This window comes from Typopeltis vanoorti, chromosome 17 (genome assembly GCF_054136105.1).
Source record: "Typopeltis vanoorti isolate ZY-2024b chromosome 17, IOZ_Tvanoo_1.0, whole genome shotgun sequence".
NCBI classification, from domain to species: domain Eukaryota; kingdom Metazoa; phylum Arthropoda; class Arachnida; order Uropygi; family Thelyphonidae; genus Typopeltis; species Typopeltis vanoorti.
Genome location: NC_143565.1, coordinates 12,398,713 through 12,419,783, shown reverse-complemented (window position 1 = coordinate 12,419,783; position 21,071 = coordinate 12,398,713).

Below are 21,071 nucleotides of genomic sequence, written 5' to 3'. Positions count from 1 at the left end.
AATTTACAAGATGGTAATACGACCAATCATCACTTATGCATTCTCCGCATGGAGCCACATCCGCAAATACAAATCTAAAATTTCAGAGATTACAGAATAAGTGTCTGAGAATGATTCTAGATGCTCTTGGTTTATTAGAAACTCCCAGGTCCATACGAAGTCAACATCCCTTATATCTTTTCTCTTCTTCTAGATCTGGCTGAGAAGTTCTTTACCAAGACAATTAACCATCCATACCCATTAAGGAAGCTTAAGAATATAATGAAGCAAAAAGCTACAAATATAAAAGGCCAAAATCTATCTTAAGTTCAGTTGAACACAGCTAATTTCACTCCCCTCACTGGGCATATATCTCATAAACACTATATTCAAAGTTCTTCCATTACTGATAGGGGAATATGAAAAGCAATTTTGCTTCACCCATCTAGTCAGAAATGTTATTCTTCATTGCAGGCTATGAAAGATTGAAAAGATGGCATTAGTTAGTTTAAGTGTGTTTATTATTAGTCTCACGTTTTGATTAGTGTGATATTTTAGGGATTTCCGAATAATTAGAGCTAAGCTTCCTTCATTTTGTGATTATTTTTGCGATTATATATTGTTTAGCTGGTAGACTTGTGAGTGTATGGGATTTGTCAGTAAACACTCCAAGGTAGACAGGAATATTTAAAGCCATTGGAATATTCTTTGATTACAAATGGTGTGCAAGGATGGAGAATGCAAAAGACATTAAGGATGTTATTCCAAATTTAAACAAAGATATGTCACTTGACATTCTTAAATTCATCTTAAAGAAATTTGAAACAATATCCTGGCTGTCTGAACCTCTTCACTAAAGTTAATGACACGGAAGATGATGATGTGGACACGGAAAGGGACTTTACAACTGTTCCACCTACAACGACTCCCAGACAGATCGATTGTTTACAGGAGGAACAATCTAATAAAAAGCGTAGAACATTTCTAGATGAAATGGAAGAGGATGTAGCAACACACGACACTCAAGTCACCCAAGATAGAAAAGAAATGGTCCCATCAGTTATCCTTAGAGATAAACAAAAATGGACCACAGTCTCAAGGTCCCTAGACGAAAAAAATATCAATTTTTCCTGGGCAAGAAATACCGAGAAGGGTGTAAAGATTCATCTTACCACTGTTACAGATTATTGTATGATGACAAAAATGCTGGACAACTCCAATTATGTGAGGAAGGGTATTGCCCTTCCTCACCTTTGCGCTAGCAAGCGAGAAAAATCTAAGGGGTTGCTGAGGGCATCTCAACTGATAAGATCACAGCTGACCTTAGTCAAGGATTGACTCCAATCAAACTCAGCAGGATGCTGAGGTCAGATAAAAGGCCAATGCCGTTGGTGTTGGTCGAAATCAGCACTACACAAAAAAGAAATTATAAAGTAACTGACTTTTGTATATTCAAAATTACAACCGAACCTCTAATGAAGGCATCTGCGGGGCGGGGTCAGAGATGCGAAAGGTTTGGGCATGCCGAAAAGCTGTGCAGAGCTGCCAACCGATGCCTGAAATGTGACGTCAGCAAACCCAGATCCACACCTGCCTGCTGTGCCAACTGTAGAGGACCACATCCTGCTAATTACAAGACATACCTTCTCCATCCAAAACAAACAGTGGATCAACAAGAACTAACCATGCTCTTCCAAGCAATGACAATAAACAACCAAGCAGGTCAATCTCCAGATCATAATGCCTCACATTTAGCATCACATTCAGCGATCTCACAAATATAAAAGACTGAAGACTATTCTACATAGGAAGGTACTCCACATCCATGTCCAAATCATATGCAGAGGCAGAACTCATACTCCATCGCAAGAGCAAACAAGCAACAAAATCATATGAGCTCTAACCTCTTCATTTTCACGAATCCAGCAAAGGAAGCACCTCACCATCTTTCAGAAAGAGATTTTATCTAGAAACCCAATCCTTATTAACTGCTCTCTCAAATGTTTAAAAAATTCAAACCGAATTCCCTCATAACAGCATGGAATGCCAAGGGGTTAACGAATAAAATTCTTCAGCTGCAAGAATTCGCAGAGATACAATTCAGGCATAATCTCGATCAGTGAATCCCACCTCAGATCATCAAAAAAAACGAAGACTAAGAGGTTATATTCTTTATAGGACAAACAGACTTAACTCTAGTGGAGGTGGCACATCTATTTTCATTAAAAATTATTTGAGCCGCAATGCATTGACCATCCCCCAAACTTTAAACCTTGAAGTGACAGGTGTAGAGGTGCACACAAATAGCGCAGGCAAACTCAAAATCTATGCAGTCTACAATCCTCCCGTCATTCCACTATTGACAGCAGACTTATTCCATTATTATAGCAGGAGACCTGAACTCCAAACATGCGGATTGGTTCAATTCGTCAATCAACTCCAAAGGATGTACCTTATTGAACTACATGTCACTCAAGTCGTCAATAGTAGCTGGGCCCACTGCAGCCCATCAGGAAGTTTTGATTTATTAGACATAGTTATGCTCAGGAGCATCAATACCAGCTTTAGGGATTAGAAGAGCTTAACTCAGATCAGATCATAATCTCATCCTGCTGAAGCTAGAACTCAAGAATCAACTCTCTCCCCATCATTCTTTCTCCGCATGGGACAAGCTCTCTAAGGTTCTCCTAGTCTGCATTAGCCCACCCCTTGTCATTCGCAAAAAAGAAGACATGGACCTAGCTGTAAGCAAATCAGCACAGCAATAGCATCAGTCACTCAGACCACTGTCTTCCGCGAATCCAAATGGATCCCAGAACAGATAATGACCTTACTAGAAAGTGATATCACAACACTAGAGCCCCTCAGGGCAAAACAACCTGAACAGACAGGTTCGAGAAGCCCCTCAGAATACTCAAGAATTCCAAATGGGAATCCAAACTCACGGAAATCAACCCAGAAGATAAATGCATGTGGAAATTTGTAAAATCTCTTCGTACCAAAAGACAACCCCTTCCCCCTATGAAGACGAATCTTGGATTTGCACACTCAGATGAAAAAAAAAAATAGAAGCACTGATTGACAATCTTGAAAATCAATGCAGCCCATCTTATGAAAACTTAAATATTAGTCTCATTTACGAAGTTCATCGTAAAGTTAAAAAAGCATTAAGACAGTTTAAGTATGATTCAGAAATCATCACCCCGCCCACATCTCCAACAGAAAGATTATTTCCCATCTGAAGAACAAAACGGCTCCTTGCCCGAACGGCATTACCAATAGAATAATAAAGTAACTCCCAAGGAAAGCCATAATTCATCTAGTTAATATTACCACTTCCATTTTAAGATCCCAGTACTTTCTCATAAATTGGAAAATCGCTGACATTATACCTTTGAAAAAGCCTGGTAATAACTCACAACTTCCCCAAAGCTACAGGCCCATCAGTCTTCTTTCCTGCATGGGCAAAGTAACAGAAAAGGTCATCCTATCAAGACTACAATCACCACTGGACAAACAGAAAATAATTCCAAATGACCAATTTGAGTTTTGCAAATTGGTCATTCTCACAACACAGTGCAACAAATTCACTGACTAACATATCACCGATGGTTTTAACTGGCACTTGAAAACATTATCCCAATTAAACTAGTGAAACATATATTAGTGAAAGATACATGCAAGTAAAACTCAACGGAATTGTGTCATCAAGACGTAAAATCCTGGATGGAGTACCTTGGGGGTTCTCTCCTGGCCCCAATACTTTTCACAATTTATGTGTCAGACATCCTTCTTAACTCGAGAACAACCATTACGGCCCTTTATGCCGAAGACACCGTGATTCTAACAAAGTCGCTTAGCCCTCGCCTAGCAATCACTAGACTCCAGGGAAGTATCAATGCGTTAGAAAACAGGTTCACCAACAGGAGGATTCAGGTGAACCCCCTCAAGAGCTCAGCTATGCTGTTCTCTAGAAGAAAGGTGTGCATTAAAGAAGACATCTTGCTCTCTGGTCATAAGATCCCATGGCAATCAGGCCAAATACTTTGGGGTGTTACTGGACAAGAAACTCCTTTTTAGCAAACCCATCAATCTCATTGGCTCCAAGACTTTCAAAGTCATAGCTCAGCTCTACCCAATGATCAAGAGCAAATTAAACTTATAAAATAAATCATTGCTTTACCATATGGACATACGTCAGTTATTACGTACGCCTTGCCAGCATGGAGTCGCACTTCATGATCAAACATTTCAAAACTACAAAGAATTCAAAATAAATGCTTGAAGATGATCCTGGACACTCCATGGTTTATCAGAAACTCAGATTCATTGAGAAACTGGCATTCCACACATTTCCTCCCTTCTCTGCGATCTCACAGAAAAATTCTTCATCAAGTCAAGTTCACATTCAAACCCACTGATCGTATAGTGCAATTACATTACAACAGATTACTACAAATATAAAAGACTGAAGACTATTCTACTCCCGACTGATCATAGCTAATAACGGCCCCCAGAGGGCCAGCTTAATTGCTCACAAAACTCCCTTTCTCAAATAACTTTTATTACAGACAGGAATATGAAAAACACTTGTGCTGCACCCATCCTGACAGTAGTGTTAATGGTTAAAAAAAAAAAAAAAAAAGATAAATCTATGAAAGGTTATTCATATTTGCTTTAATGTGGTCACTAGGAGCTCTTCTAGAACTAGAAGAAAGAGCAATCATGGAAACATTTATGAAGAAACACTCAAGTATACTTTTATTACTTCCCACTATTTAATTTCTTGTCAATGATGAAGGAGAATTGGAACATTGGTGTAATCAAGTCGAAGAATATATTTACCCAGAAGATAATACCTGCATTTTCTTCCATACTTGTTCCTAATGTTGACAATGTTTGAACCAGCTTTTGGATCACTTCAATTTTAAAGCAGGAATAGGCTGTAATTCTTATTGGTGAACAATGCACAGAAAAATCAGTTATGATTAAAGGTGTCCTATCTAGTGGTGATCCAGAGAAAAACATGTTTAAAAATGTACGCTTCTCTTCGGCAACTGTACCAATGATGTTTCAGAGGACAGTTGAATGTTGTGTTGATAAAAGGGTTGGAGCTACATTTGGATCTCTTGCAGAAAAGTGGCTATATTTATATTTTCCGATGTCAATATGCCTGAAATCAATGAGGGGTGATCAGATAACAAATGAAATAGTGCAACACCTGTGGAAGCAAAGATTTCTACAGTTTAGACAAACCTGGTGATTTTATCAACATTGACATTTATTTTATATCAGCAATGATACATCCTGGTGGAGTCAATAATGATATTCCAAGTCGTTTGAAAAGACAGTTTTGTGTCTTTAACTGTACTCTGCCATCATCAAAGTCAATAGATAAAATATTCGGTATTATTGGAAGTAGATATTTTTGTTCCTCAAGATTTGAAGAAGAGGTCGTGAGTCTTGTTCCTACAACAAGAATTCTCTGGCAAAGTGTCAAATTAAAAATGCTACCAACACCAACAAAATTCCATTATGTTTTCAATTTGCAGGAATTTGGGAAGGAATGCTTGTTATCCGTGGAGAACAATGTACAACTGAAGTAATATTTTAGCATTGTGGAAACATGAATGTACTCGAGTAATTGCTGATAGCTTTACAAATGATGCTGATACTGTTATGTCTTGCTTTTTCATTAATTAAATTCTCTTCTCGTATATTTTGCCTTTACCTTCTGTTTTGCTTCCCTTAACCCTGTATTATATTTGGATATGGCACTGCATTCAATCCCCTTATTAATTAAGATATAGAACTCTATGTGCACTCTTGCTGTTTAAGTAGTCAAGTCAGCGACTGACCTTTCCTAAAGGAAATTGTATCTGTGAGGAGCCAGTTCCTGTCGAGTTATTATCTCCTTCTTAAGATTCAGGGAAAATTTATTTGTTTCGCTGCACCACCCTGAACCCCTAGATTGGAAATACCTTTCAGCCAAGGAGTGAACTCTCAGACTGGCACAGTTACTTTATCATACATAAAATACCCCGCTTTGAAATGATAATACCTTCTAATTCAATTCTAATGCTGGTCGTGACCCTCTTTTATAAAGTATACTCCCTGTATATTACATATCCTGCTTCGGTCCGAATCTTTTGAGTGGTGCATCGGATTCTTAAGTTCAGGCAACCAAATGAATAAGAGCAAAATGTTTATTTAACATATTGATATTTTTACACAACAGAATTTCAGTCGTTACTAAATTACAAAATAAAAGAAATCAACATATACTGGAGAATAATCAATGCTGTGGAACAATCTTGTTCAAATTCCGGCAGCTCACCTTCTCAGTTCTCTAACCAACAATACATTTAAAGTATTAGTAAAACAGCTAGGATTAGATAATGCTTAACACCTTAGACATAATTAACAGTCATCACATATACTAGGCAAAGCCCTTGGCTTGAAATGTTCACTAACTTTGGTTACATATATACACACACATATATATATATATATATATATATCATAGTCCTACCCTAATCTTAAATAGAGTTCTAACCTTTTTTGGATGTCCTTGATTCATAAATTACAAAATTCTTCCTTTCATACAAAACTTAATCAAAGGTTTGTACCATACCGAACTTGAAGATTCATCAGGCTTATCTCTTCATTTCTTGGTTTCTTTTCTCCGCCCGTTGTCTTCCTTCTATGTTGTGGGTGGGAATTTCATCAGCTTAGGTTGGTCCACTTGGAATTACACATCGATCAGCTATACCTAGAGATTTCTTGGCACGTTGACGAAACTGCACCCATCCGGCTCGCTACCTAGCCGCTACTTCCCAATGTGTAGCCTGCCGCAGAGGAAAACTTCTAGCCACTCATCATAATGCTTGAAACCGTTGGCTACGCACACCTCGACCACGGCACCAGTAGACCTCTGACCACTGAGAGAGAAAAACAATCCGGCTTTTCGGGGAGGGTTTCCAGCCCTTTTGTATCAACCCTATCGGCACCCTTCTGCAATACTTAATTTTCACCCGATATGCTATTTTCTTCTACTTGTAGGTCCTACCTTTCCATAGCGTCTTCCAAGAAGACTTCAGCATGCCACGTGCCCTATGCGTACGTGACCGCTTCAGACATCTCACTAATCCTGGTGTCTCGCCCACGTTTGACCTTGTGTTACTAGTTGGTTATATACAATTCGCAAAGTTTCTATCATTGCTAACAGACAAGATATATTATTTTCATTGTTAATATACAATTTAGTAGGGACCTCACACGTGAATACTCACAAAAATTTTACTAATCACGTTATCTTAAAAGTTTTACAGGCTATTTACAATTATACCAAAATACAAGCAGTCCTTTTTTATGCTTAAGCTTGTTAAACTATGAATGAAGCATTCCTTAGTGAATTGTATTCATTCATAATTTATCAATAAAAAGTGGTTTCTGGATAAAATGAAAGAGATTGTGACAAATCATATAGGAGAAGAATACGTTGACCTGGTTCATGAAGAACCTTATTTTGTAGACTTCTTGCGAGATGCTCCTCAACCTGAAGATGATGAGGGTGAAACTGTATTGGAGACTCCAAAAATATATGAACAGATTCTCTCATGTGAACAGTTAGCTGACCGATGGACCTTCCAGATTAATCAGTATAATGAAATGGTTCTTAGTGGAAACATGAATTTAGTATTTTTTAAAGATGCAGTGGTCCACATTGTTAAGATTTCCAGAATAATTCGAACTGACAGAGGAAGTGCCCTTCTAGCTGGAGTAGGAGGATCAGGCAAAGTCTTTAACTTAGCTCTCAACCTTCATTTATCATCTATGATGATAAATGAATCTATCATCATCGCTGGGGATCTAAACTCAAAACATTCCTCCTGGAACACCAGAACCACAAACAACTTCTCAGGGCCATATCCTCTTCAACTACACAGGACTAAACCACTCAATCATCATAATAGAACACACCGATCCAACTCACTCACCACAGCCCAAAGGGCACAGCTTTATCCTAGACATTGCTATCCTACAACATCAGATACCAGTACAGCCTCCAAGCACTGAACGAATTATCATCAGATCACAACTCAATTCTACTTCACATAGGAAACAAAGACCAACAACCTCCCTCCCAATTTTATAGTCTGGGAAAAACTTAGGAAAGTCCTACCAGAACACATTGGTCCAGTTCCCTGCATTAAATCCAAGGAAGAAATAGATATGGCAATAAACAAGCAAATCAAGAAGGCTATAACAGCATCTACAGTAACCATGAACACCCATAAACAAAATCGCCAACTGGAAGAAATCATGAACTTAATAAGGAAAACAAACAGGAAAAGATACCACAACACACGTGCCCCCCAACAGAAAACAATCCTCAACAAACTAAACAAATAATTCGAAGCTCTCCAGAACCACAGGAATCAACAATGTGAAAACAAGCTCCAATCCTTCTCCACAGCTGATCATTCCATTTTGAAATTCCTCAATAACCTCAGGAACAAATGCAAATCCCCCCCTATTCAAGCAGAACAACACCTAGTGTACACAGATGCCAACAAAGCAGAAGCCATAACAAGAAACCTAAAAAAACAATGCACCCCTGCATATGAAAACCTAAACAGCAACCACATATACAAGATTCATCGTAAAGTCAGGCTCACAATCAATCGCCCCAATGACAATCCAAGCCCTATTAGGCCTACCTGACCCACCAAAATAACGGGCATCATCAACGACCTCAAGAACGAAAAAGCCCCAGGACCCGACGGCATCGCGAAAAAAGTCATCAACGCACCCATGCAAAGCCATAGTACATCTGGCAAACATAAACTCCATCCTAAAATGGCAGCACTTCTCCCAGTCATGGAAAATAGCTGATATCATCCTAATTCACAAGTCAGGCAAAGACCCCACAACTACCAGAAAATTACAGTCCCATCAGCCTGCTATCCAATCTAGGAAAAATAGCAATGAAAGTTATCCTCATGACACTCCAAGAACATGTCGACCAACTAAACATCATTCCACAAGAACAATTTGACTTCCATCAAAACCACAGCACCACCCAACAGATCCACAGGCTGGTAGAACACATTACCACAGGATTCAATTGGAACCAGCATACTAGAGCCGTCTTCCTAGACATCTCAAAAGTCTTCGACAAGATCTCACACCAGGGTCTGATTTACAAACTCATCATCTCAAACCTTCCGCTAAACATGATATGCCTCCACCAGTCATACCTCACAAATAGGAAGATGCAAATTAAAATAAGTGATAATCTCAACCCAATGACAAATCTTGGTTGGAGTTCCTCAAGGATCACTAAAAAAAAAAAAATCAGCTAACGCCTTTTTATTCCCGTATACGGGAGTAGGCGAGGCCAAGGATCTCTGCTAGCTCCAATTCTGTTCAACATCTACATGGCACACATCCCTCAAAATACCGTCACATCCAGCATTGCCCTCTATGCAGACGACAAGGCAATACAAGTCAGATCCCGTCAACCACATCTCGCAACCAAAAAACTACTAGACACCATCCGGAAACTAGAAAAATAGTTTGCAGACTGGCAACTAAAAGTAAACCCCCAGAAAAGCACATCTATACTAGTCACAAGAAGATGGGCATTCCACAAGGGAGACTTCACCCTGATCATCAAAAAATTCCCTGGAAAACCAAAACTAAATACCTTGGAATCCTCCTCAACAAAAGATTATGCTTCAGCCGTCACATCAAGAGCACATGCACCAAAACATCGAAAGTCATTGCCCAGCTGTACTCCTTCATCAATAGATATAACAAAGTAAACACAAGAAATAAAATTCTACTCTACAGGGCAGTGATCAATCCCACAATTACGTACGCTTCCCCAGCTTGGAGCCATAACTCCAAGACAAATATCCTCCAGCTACAGAGACTAGAAAGCATGTGCCCACGGATGATCCTGGACAACCCATGGTTCGTCAGGAATGCCCAGATACACCAGGACATAAATACTCCCCACATCTCGCTATTATGTTCCCTAAGAGAAAAATACTTCACGGTGTCTATGAATCCAAACTAATTAATACAGCAAGCTGGAAATGACGGTAATGACCATTGGAAACACAAAAGACAAAAATCTATCCTAACACCCAACAATGACACATAACCACCTCTGCCCATTCAGGGTGAGCTAAAATAGCTCACAAACCTCTCCCATCACTGCTTCTGAAACAGACAACAGGGAATACAAAAAGCGTCAAGCTTCAACCTTTGAGTCTAAAAGTTCCTGCGAAAAATATGGCGTTATTTAGTGTTTATGTGTATTTATTATTAGTCTAGCGTTTTGATTAGTGTGATATTTTCGGGATTTACGAATGATATTAAGAGGTAAGCTCTCTTCATTTTGTGACTATTTTTGCGATTATATATGTTGTTTAGCTGGTAGACGCGTGAGTCTACGGGATTTGTTAGTAAACCCTCCAAGGTAGACCGGAATATTTAAAGACATTGGAATATTCTTTGATTATAAACGGTGTGCAAGGATGGAGAACGTAAAAGACATTAAGGATGCCATCCAAAATTTAAACAAAGATATGTCACTTGGCTCTTAAATTCATCTTATTAAAGAAATTTGAAACGGAATATCCTGGCTGTTTGAATCTCTTCGCTCAAGTCAATGACATGGAAGAAGATGATATGGACACGGAAGGGGACTTTACCCCTGTTCCACCTACGAAGACTCCAAGATAGTTCGATTATTCGTAGGAGGAACAATATAATAAAAGGCATAGAATATCTGTAGATGAAATGGAAGAGGAAGTAACAACACACGACACTCAGGTCACCAAAGATAGAAAAGGTCCCTCCAGTTGTCTTTCGAGATAAAGAATTGCACCAGTCTCAAGGTCCTTAGGGGACCAAAATATCAATTTCTCCTGGGCAAGAAATACTGAAGAGGGTGTAAATTTTCATCCTACCACTGTTACAGATTATCGCATGATGACAAAAATGCTGGACAACTCCAAATTGCCTTTCCACACCTTCGCACTAGCAAGCGAGAAAAAACCTAAAAGTGGTTTTAAGAGGGGTTGCTGAGGACATCTCAACTGATGAGATCACAGCTGACCTCATCAGTCAAAGATTGACCCCAATTATAGTCAGCAGGTTGCTGAGTTTAGATAAAAGGCCAATGCCGCTGGTGTTTGGTCTAAATCAGCAATACACAAAAGAATTTATGAAGTAACTTACAATTGTAAGCTCAGAATTACAACCGAACCTCTAAGGAAGAAAGTATCAGCAGGGGCAGTGTTAGAGATGCCAAAGTTTTGGGTATGCCCCAAAGCTGTGCATAGCTGCCTTCCGATGCCTGAAATATGGTGAGGGTCACCAAACCAACTCCTGCACCAAGCCCAGATCCACACCTGCCTGTTGTGCCAACTATGGCGGACCACATCCTGCTAATTACAAGGGATACCTTCTCCATCCAAAAAACAGTGAATCAACAAGAACAAAGCGCACTCCTCCAAGGAATTACACAATAAACAACCAAGCAGGTCACTCTCCAGATCATAATACCTCACATTCAGCAGCACAGGAAGGCACTCGGCCTTCATGTCCAAATCATATCCAGAGGCAGTAAGAACTCGGACTTCATCGCAAGAGCAAACAAGCAAACTCATATGAGCTATAACATCTCCACTTTCAACAATGCTGCAGGAATCCAGCAAAGCAAGCACCTCACCATCTTCCAGAAAGAGGTTTTATCTAGAAACCCAATCCATAATAACGGTTCTCTCAAATGTTTAAAAAATTCAAACCGAATTCCCTCATAACAGCATGGAATGCCAATGGGTTAACGAATAAAATTCTTCAGCTGCAAGAATTCGCAGAGATACAATTCAGACATAATCTCGATCAGTGAATCCCACCTCAGATCATCAAAAAAACGAAGACTAAGAGGTTATATTCTTTATAGGACAGACAGACTTAACTCTAGTGGAGGTGGCACATCTATTTTCATTAAAAATTATTTGAGCCGCAATGCATTGACCATCCCCCAAACTTTAAACCTTGAAGTGACAGGTGTAGAGGTGCACACAAATAACGCAGGCAAACTCAAAATCTATGCAGTCTACAATCCTCCCGTCATTCCACTATTGACAGCAAACTTACTACATCCTCAGATTCCATAATTATAGCAGGAGACCTGAACTCCAAACATGCGGATTGGTTCAGTTTGTCAATCAATTCCAAAGTACGTACCTTAATCAACTACACGTCACTCAACTCGTCAATAGCCGCTGGACCCACTGCAGCCCATCAGCAAGTTCTGACATATTAAGCATAGTTATCCTTAGGAACATCAGATATCAATACCAGCTTTAGGCATTACAAGAGCTTAACTCAGATCATAATCCCATCCTGCTCAAGCTAGAACTCCAGAATCAACTCTCACCATCATACTTTCTTAGCAGGACAAGCTCTCTATGGTTCTCCCAGTCTACATCAGCCCAACACCTGACACTCGCAAAAAAGAAGACATAGACCTAGCTGTAAGCAATTTAACTAGGTAAATCAGGACATCAATAGCATCAGTTACTCAAACCACTGTCTTCCATGCATCCAACTGGATCCCAGAAGAGATAATGGACCTGATTAGGCCCGAAACAAATCCAGAAAGCCATATTACAACACTAGAGACCCTCAGGACAAAAACAACCTGAACAAACAGGATCGAGAAGCCGTTCAGATACACAGGAATTCCAAATGGTAATTCAAACTCATGGAAATCAACCCAGAAGATAACTCCATGTGGAAATTTGTAAAACTCTTCGTACCAAAAGACAACTCCCTTCCCCCTATGAAGACCAATCTTGGAATTGCATACTCAGATGAAACAGTAGAAACCCTAATTGACAATTTGGAAAATCTATGCAGCCTATCTTTTGAAACCCTAAATATTAATCTCATTTAAAAAGTTCATAGTAAAGTTAGAAAAGCTTAAAGATGATTCAGAAATCACCACCGTCACATATCCAACGTAAATAGTCAATACTATATCCCATCTAATGAACAAAAAGGCTCCTGGCCCTGTCAGCATTACCAATAGAATAATAAATCTATTCCCAAGGAAGGCCATAATTCATCTAATTAATATTTCCATTTTAAGATTCCAGTACTTTCTCACTGATTGGAAAATCGCTGACATTATGATATTACACCTCTGAAAGAGCCTGCTAATAACCCATAACTTCCCCAAAGCTACATGCTCATCAGTCTTCTTTCCTTCCTCGGGAAAGTAACAGAAAAGGTCATCATATCAAGACTGCAAAGACGCGAAGCTCTCAACAGAGTGCAACAAATTCACCAACTAACAGAACCTATCACCCATGGTTTTAACTGGCACTTTCACACTGCTGCGTATTTTTAGATGTTGTCAACGCCTTTGATGAGGTCTGGCATCAAGGCCTTCAGACTTATTGAAAACAATATCCCAATTAAACTAGTGAAACTCGTATACTTATACATTAGTGAAAGATACATGCAACTAAAACTCAACCGAATTGTGTCACCAAGGCACAAAATTTTGGCTCGAATACCTCAGGGTTCTCTCCTGGCACCAATACTTTTCACAGCTTACATATCAGCCATCTGTCTTAACTCAAGAACAACCATTACGGCCCTTTTTTCCGACGACACCGCTATTCTAGCAACGTCACTCAGTCCTTGCATAGCAATCACTAGACTCCAAGGAAGTATCAATGTGCTAGACAACTGGTTCACGGAATGGAGGATTCAGGTGAACCCCCTCAAAAGCTCAGTTATGCTGTTCTCTTGAAGAAAGGTCCATTAAAGACGCTTGCTCTCAGGCCAAAAGATTCCATGACAATGAGAGACCAAATACCTTGGGGTGTTACTGGACAAGAATCTCCTTTTTAGAAAACACATCAATCTCATTGGCTCCAAGACTTCCAAAGTCATTTTTCAGCTCTGCCCAATGATCAACTACAAGAGCAAATTAAACTTACAAAATAAATTACTATTATACTGTATGGCCATACGTTCAGTTATTACCTACGCCTCACCAGCATGGAGTCACACTTGATGGTCAAACATTTCAAAACTACAAAGAGTCCAAAATAAATGTCTGAGGTTGATCCTAGACACCCCATGGTTTATCAGAAATTCACAGATTCATCAAAACACCGACATTCCATATATTTCCACCCTTCTCCGCGATCTCGCAGAAAAATTCTTCACCAAGTCTAATTCACATTGAAACCCGTTGATCGTACAAGCTGTCAATTACAATGAAATAGATTACTACAAATATAAAAGACTGAAGGCTGTTCTGCTCCCAACTGATCATACCTAATACAACTTTCCCCAGATGGTGAGTTGAATTGCTCACAAAACTCCCTTTCTCAAATAATCTCATTACAAACAAAGGGGAATATGAAAAGCACTTGTGCTTCACCCATCCTGTCAGTAGCGTTAATGGTAAAAATAAGGATGAACAGACAAAGTGACTATCACTGCAGACCATGAAGCACCTATTGACACAGCTGCACAGAACAAAGAACGAATCCACCGGTGATTCTATGTGATAAGGAAAAATGGTCCACAGTTGTGGAGGTCATGAAAAACTCAAAAATTAATTTCTCTACAGCTAAAAACTCTGATGAAGGAGTCCAAATTCAACCAGTAGGAGCATCATACTACCGCCGACTTACCAAACACCTGTATGAGTTAGAAATTAGAATGTATAGGGTGGAGAAGGATCCCATGCCCCTGGTGCTGGTTAAAATCAGCAAGGACCAAAGAGAAATATATGATTTAAAGTCTGTATATAATCTAGTGATTAAGACAACCACTCAGGTGGAAAGCAACTGCAGGGCAATGCCACCATTGCCAGAAATACGGGCATGCGCAGAAACTTTGCAGAGCGGAGTACAAATGTGTGAAATGCAGGGACAATCACCCTTCTCGCACATGCTCCTAACCACGTGCAACTCCAGTCACATGTGCAAACTGTGGTGGACTACACCCAGCGAATTATAAAGGCTGCACTCTTCATTCAGATAACCTGGTAAGAAACAGAAAAGCTGGCACTTCACCACCTCAAAAGTGTGCAACACCCCTGAAAGGAGGAATCCATCAACGAACATCACATAACTCATATGCTACAGTAGTTACCTCAAAGATCACAAACCAGCAATACCTACTCCCAACAATCAAAACTAAGCTGCCACCCTAGGGGAGATGCTAACGGCCTACAGCAAGACCAACCCTAATCAAAGTGATACAAACAAGTTCCTGAAAAACACTCAGGTAATATTCTCAGTGATAAGCAAAGACTAATACGCTCACTTCGAATAATTTCATACAGATCGCATCATGGAATGCTAACGGTCTGAGCAACAATCTCCTGGAACTACAAGAATTTATCGTACGATAAATTCAGGTCGCTTGGTGTCGCACGGATTAGATCGTCGGCTTGTCGAGGGCTCCTGAAAAGATCAGTATTATTTTGTGTTAACATTAGATATTTTACCAGAATTTTAAGTAGTATTGTTTGCTTTTTGTTTCTTGGTGTGTCTGTGCAATTTTTGCGTGTTTTCTGTTATTTTAATTATTATTTTTAAGAAAAGATAGCGTACACATGGCACCAATAAAGAAAAAAATGGCGGCCAGGTCGGCATGCTTGCTTAAGTGTTTTGATGTAAAAGAATTTATGCAATGTGCTGTCTGTGAGATGTATGCCTTGCGAAGAGCGGTAGGAGTCTGGTTAGAAAGTGATAGTGGAGTTAATATGTGTAGAAAGTGTAAAGAGAATGAGGACTTCAAGCGTGTTTCGTGTATCGAGACTGATATCGTTAACGGTAGTTAGAATGTAGAAAATGGCGGTGTGCTAGAGAATTGCGTGGTAGTGCCAGATAGGTGTGAGAGCGTCGCTGAAAGTGTAAATGAAGGTAGAAACACCGAAGGAATGGATGATTTGATCGATAATGAAAATGGTGAGATAAATGCGAGTAGCGAAATTGCCCGTTTAAATGACGTGATACACAGAGCCAAACGACAACTGGAGCGTATGCAAAAATGTGTGTTGAACGTACCGACAAATAACCGGCGGAAGTCTGTGACGGCAAATAATAGAATGTACGTAAACGTCAATAAAATGAAGGAGCGAGTGCTGTATGGGGATTCGCTATTAAGAGGCGTAATAATTGAGAGTTTAACGAAGTCGTACCAGCCGGGTGCGAACATAAAGGACGTCAGCGAATCTATTCGACTGCAAAAACAGAGGGTGAAAGAGATGATAATAGTGGCAGGAACGAATGATTTGAAAGAGGACAAAATGGAAATGATAGAGGATGTGAGGGAGTTGTTTGAGGTAGCAAAAGAGAAGAGTGAGAGAGTTAGGATGGTGAGTATCTTACCGCGGTATGACAGCGAAGTGTTTAGAAGGAGGGCCATAATTGCCAATGACTTTATGCGTGGGTTATGCATGGAGAGTGGTGTGGAATGAGTTCGATGGGCGAAAGGACTTATATAAGATGGATGGGTTACATTTGAATGGAGTTGGTGTACGGAGACTTGAAAGAGTGTTGATGAATGATGTGGAAGTGGATGTACAGACTCAGGGAAACTAGATTTATTAAGAGGGGGGGGAGTAGATATGCAGACTTTAGGGGGGGGCAGTTAAGTGTATGAATGAGTATATTATGCCCGGGCGAGTACGACAGACAACAAATCAGAATGGGATAATTAGTATAAGGAATCAAAGTAGGGATGGGACAAATGGGCTTCTGCGATTCATGTACACTAATGCTAGGAGTATTAGGAACAAGAAGGAAGAGTTTTTGGCCATGGTTGGCACTTCCAGGCCACAGGTTGTCGGTATTAGTGAAACATGGCTGACAGAAGATGATAAAGCTAGTGGGATTGAATGCGATGGGTATAGCGTGTTCAGGAGTGACAGGGTGAATAAAAAGGGGGGAGGAGTGTTATTGATGATAGCTGATGAGCTTCAGCCAAGGAGTATAGAAGTTGAACTGCAGGATGGGGAAAAAAGCACATTTGAGGCTGTTTGGTGTGAGACACAATCTAGCAGAACAAAATATACAATTGGGTGCTGCTATAGACTGGGTGATGGAGTGGATGGTGGGAATAGTATGCATAAGCAAATAGAAGAAATGAATGGAAGGAGGGTAATTATTATGGGTGATTTCAATTATGGTAACATTGACTGGAAAGAGGAGAGGGCACATGGGAGGAAGGAATTGGATTTTATGCAGTTATTAAGAGACAACTATCTACGGCAACATGTATTGGAAAATACCACGGAACAGAGAGTGCTGGACCTAGTAATTGCAACTGAGAATGTAGCTGTAACGAACATGACCATGTTCCACCAACTGGTGAGAGTGACCATAAGGTCATGACTTGGGAGGTGGCTAAAGGAGTCGAATTTACAATTAAGACAGGGTATATGTGGAATTACCGGGCTGGTAAGTATGACAAGCTTAAGTGTGTGCTTGGCTCAATGCCATGGCATGTAAAACTGCAAGGGCTGGATGTTGATGGTGCATGGGAGGTGGTTAAGAACTGTTTGCAGGAGGCAATGGTTGACTGTATACCAAGCGTCCGAATAATAAATCAGGTAGGGGTTAAATGGATGAATAACACTATTAAGCTTGAGCTGCAAAAAAAGAAACAATTGTGGAGGGAATTTAAGGAGAAGGGTGACCATCAGGTGCATGAACAGTATAAAGCTCAGGCCAGGATGGTAACAAGGGTGGTAAGAAAAGCAAAAGCAGATTACGAAAGGAAATTGGCCATGCAGGCTAAAGAGAATCCCAAACAGTTTTTTCAATATGTTGCAAGTAAAAGGGAAAATGCTCATGGTAGAATGATCTTAAAAAATGCTGAGGGTAGGGAGGTAACTGAATCAGTCTATGTTGTGGAATTACTGAGCGAGTAGTTTGCAAGAGTATATCATCCAGGTGGTGGATTTGCGGAAATGGAGGAACCAACAGCTTATACTGGAATTGTGATGAATGAGGTAGAGGTAACTAGTCTATTACAGAACCTCAATGTCAATACATCTGTGGGATTGGATGGTATACCAGCTCGTGTCGTACGTGAAGCGGCCAAAGAATTGTCAGTGCCCTTGACCATTATGTTTAATTTGAGCCTCACGACTGGGTCAGTCCCAAGGGGGTGGAAAGAGGGGAAAATAGTTCCACTGCACAAAGGTGGTTCCAAGGCTGCTGTTGAAAATTACCGGCCAATCAGCATAACAGGAATCATTATCAAGGTCTTAGAGAAAATAGTCAAGAGGAAAATACAAGATTGGATAGAAGAAAATGGGATACTGTATCGGGGACAGCATGGTTTTGTGAAGGGTAGGTCATGCCTCAGTAACTTGCTCATGTATTATAACACAGTGACGGCTGAACTGGATAAGGGTAATGGGTTTACAGTGATTCTGCTGGACCTTGCTAAGGCCTTTGACAGGATACCACATGGAATTCTAATCAGTAAATTGCAGCATATGGGACATAGGGTTGGTGAGATGGATAGGAGGGTGGTTGACGAAGAGATATCAGAGAGTGGTTTACTCAGGAGTAGAGTCCACAAGACGGCCTGTGACTAGTGGTGTACCACAAGGATCTGTTCTTGGACCACTGCTGTTTAATTTGTTCATAAATGATATAGGAAAGGATCTGAGAGGAACAGTTCATTTGTTTGCGGATGATGCGAAGTTGGGTAGGGCAATAGTGAATGCAGATGACGTCAAAATTTTGCAGGATGATTTGGATAGATTGGAGGTCTGGGCTAGGGAGAATGGATGTCAATTTAATGTGGCAAAATGTAAGGTTATGCATTTTGGGGTGAAAAGATGGGAGGCAGTTTACTGCATTGGTGGAACCGTGCTCCAGGAAATTGATGAGGCACGAGATTTAGGAGTGTTGGTGGATAAGGAATTGAAATTTAGGGGACACATTGCAAAAGTGGCCAAATCAGCTCATCAAATCACTTGGTTGCTGAAGAATACGTTGACAAGCAGAGACAAGCAGGTTATTGTTCCTCTGTATCGAGCCTTGATAAGACCTCATCTCGACTACTGTGCTCAGATTTGGTCACCTAGGTTTCTTCTTGATGGGGAGGAGGTGGAGAGGATCCAGAGGCGAGTGACCAAGATGATAGCAGGTCTGTGGAATGAACCGTATGAGAACAGGTCGAGGATTTGTGGGTTGCAAAAATTGGTTGATAGGCGGAGGAGGGGAGATATGATTGAGACATTCAAATTACTGAAGGGTTTCTATAAAATTAATTCAGAAGATATTTTTGAGAACAGGGCTGGTTGTGGGAGGACTAGGGGACATCCATGGAAACTGGGCAAAAGTGTGGTTAGTAAAGGTGTTAGAGCTGGGTTCTTTACTTTTAGAGTAGTGAATGAGTGGAATGCGCTCCCTGAGTCTGTGGTGGATGCTGTGACAGTGAATGAGTTTAAGGCGAGGTATGATAGATACTGTATGAATGTCGAATAGTTGTGATGAAAATGATTTGGGGCCTCCCTCGATGAGTCTAATGACTCCCTGGAGTTGCCCGTAATAATAATAATAATAATAATAATAATAATAATAATAATAATAAATTCTTGTACGTACGGTAAACTCTCTCTAAATCAGCGAGTCTCACCTCGGCCCTGTGACAACTCCACATTAAGGTACTACACACTACTTAGGAATGATATAGGAGGAGGCACGGCTATCTTCGTTAAAAAAGACATAAGATACAACGAGATCAAGAAGACAATAACTACAAACCTGGAAGAAACTGAAATAGAGATACGTACCAACAACGTAGGTAACCTAAAGCTTATTCTGTCTATAACGTTCCTGGCAAACCACTCCTAGCCTCTGTTCTCTCCCAGCTCCTCGACACAAACGAAGCAAAAATAGTGGCCGGAGACCTAAATGCAAAACTTCCCGCATGGAACAGTAGAAACTCCAACAACAATGGGAGGATCCTACCCAAGTTCGCTATGACAAGAAACATCATAGCAGGCCCCGCCGAACCAAACCACTATGGACCACTGGGCAGACCTGATGTACTGGATATAGCCATCTTCAAGAACCTCGCACCAATTCCAGTTACAGGTTGTTAATTATCTTAGCTTGCACCACAACCCGGTAGTGCAGCGAGAGATGCACTTAAAGCCCACAGTAACAAACTATGGGTAGGCCAATTTGGCTCCATATCACCTGGTGATCAAACCATCTGGAAGCTGCTGAGAAAAATCGAAACCAAAAACACATTTCTTCCACCTCTCAAATCTGATCTGAACATTGTTTACAAAGATTCAGAAAAAGCTGAAACTATAGCTAAAAGTTTGAAAAACAGTGTAGCCCTTCATGCGATAATCTAAATTTCAATCATGTTTTCAAAGTCCACCGCCACGTCAGACACATATTAAAACGGTCTGATACCTGTACCAGCCAATTCACATCTACTTCTCCAGCTGAAATATATGACATTATAAAGAACAAAAAAGCTCCTGGGCCTGACAGCATATCCAACAAATTTATTAAACTGCTACCCCGAAAGGCCATTGTACATCTTACAACAATAATAAATGTTACACAAGAAATGTGTTTTTACATTATGGAAAATACCTAAGAATAGCGATCAGACTTAACCGACTTTGCTGCGAGTCTTCCGGTATTGCACTATGTGCTAGGGTCACTTGCTTTTGCTCACGCCAGTGGTCGCCAATACTTTATAGTTTACTATATTCGGCAAGAAACTCTCTGATTCCAATCTTTGAGTTTCTTATTCGGTTTTAAAACTATGTGGGATTTAATATCCCCTTAATTTAAATAAATGCTATGTTCAGGTTCAAGTACTTTCCCTCTGCATGGAAATTGGCAGGCGTGTTCCTATTGATAAGCCTGGCAAGGATTCTCAGCAGCCTCAAAGTTATCGTCCCATAAGTCTGATTTCTAATTTGGGAAAAACTGCAGAAAAAGCTATCTGCTTTCCAGAATTCAACTTTCATTAAAAAAGTTAGAACA